General features: G+C 33.9%; 1 non-coding gene across 1 annotated transcript; it reads right to left on the reverse strand.

The window, feature by feature from the left end:
* Window positions 1-622: 622 nt before the first annotated feature.
* LOC149777109 (U5 spliceosomal RNA) lies at window positions 623-738 on the reverse strand. The gene has a single exon (XR_016416384.1). It is a non-coding gene; the product is annotated as a U5 spliceosomal RNA (small nuclear RNA).
* Window positions 739-939: the final 201 nt, after the last annotated feature.

A 939-nucleotide genomic window follows, 5' to 3' on the forward strand; every position in this document is an offset into this window, starting at 1 on the left:
TTTCAAAGTCAATATACATAACATATTGAAATTTCATGTGTCGTTCATTAATAATAAAGATTTAATACCAATTTAATCTTTACTCAAATACTGCACTGACAGGACATAGCACAATTAATTTTGTTATATGTTCTCTACATTTGGTTCTCGAGACTGACATTTCCACTGTGTGACAATCAGTACAAATCATATGTTAATCTAAAAATACCTTCACGGTGAAGTTCTTGCCAAAGGTTTTTTTGAGAGGCTGGACTGTCAACAGAGCAGTATGTAAACAGAACACATATTTCACTTCCGGATCATCACCATGGCCTTATTACTGACTATGCACTATCGCCGAAATACACATGGAAAACCACACCTGAGCTCATATTGTCAAGAATAAACAATGACCTTTAAATCCCTATCAAAATCGCATAAATATAACTCTTCTATCACCATGACAATGAGAGAGGAATAAATGTTCTAACAATAGACTAGAACTACCTTTGTGAGTACCGAACTGGAAGTACTGAGACCTGATTATATAATCATCGGTTACTATCTTCCATTTGGATCTGGTTAGAAGAAAAGAGAACAAAATGCTAAATTTGAACTGGAGGTTTACTTTAATTGAATTGGTACCTCACCAAAGTGAGGCTTCAAAGAATGGTCTATAGACTCATTAAATGTTCCTCTCCACGGTAATCTTTAGTAAAAGGCGAAAGATTAATACGATGTGAAGAGAAACCAGAGTAATCATTATACTTTCACGCTTTATTTTGAAGAGAAATAGTTTGAACTTTCCAAATGCTTTTGTAAAGACGATAGTGGAATGGTGATGTCTACAAAGATCCTAAAGGGTCATAGTTTTCAATATACAGTGTCACTTTGCTATTGGCTATTTTGAATTTCAGTGAAACCCATTTATTTTCTTTATACTGGTAGAAAGGATACTAA

This window comes from Sinohyriopsis cumingii, chromosome 18, assembly GCF_028554795.1.
Source record: "Sinohyriopsis cumingii isolate HCF-2022 chromosome 18, ASM2855479v2, whole genome shotgun sequence".
Lineage (NCBI taxonomy): Eukaryota > Metazoa > Mollusca > Bivalvia > Unionida > Unionidae > Sinohyriopsis > Sinohyriopsis cumingii.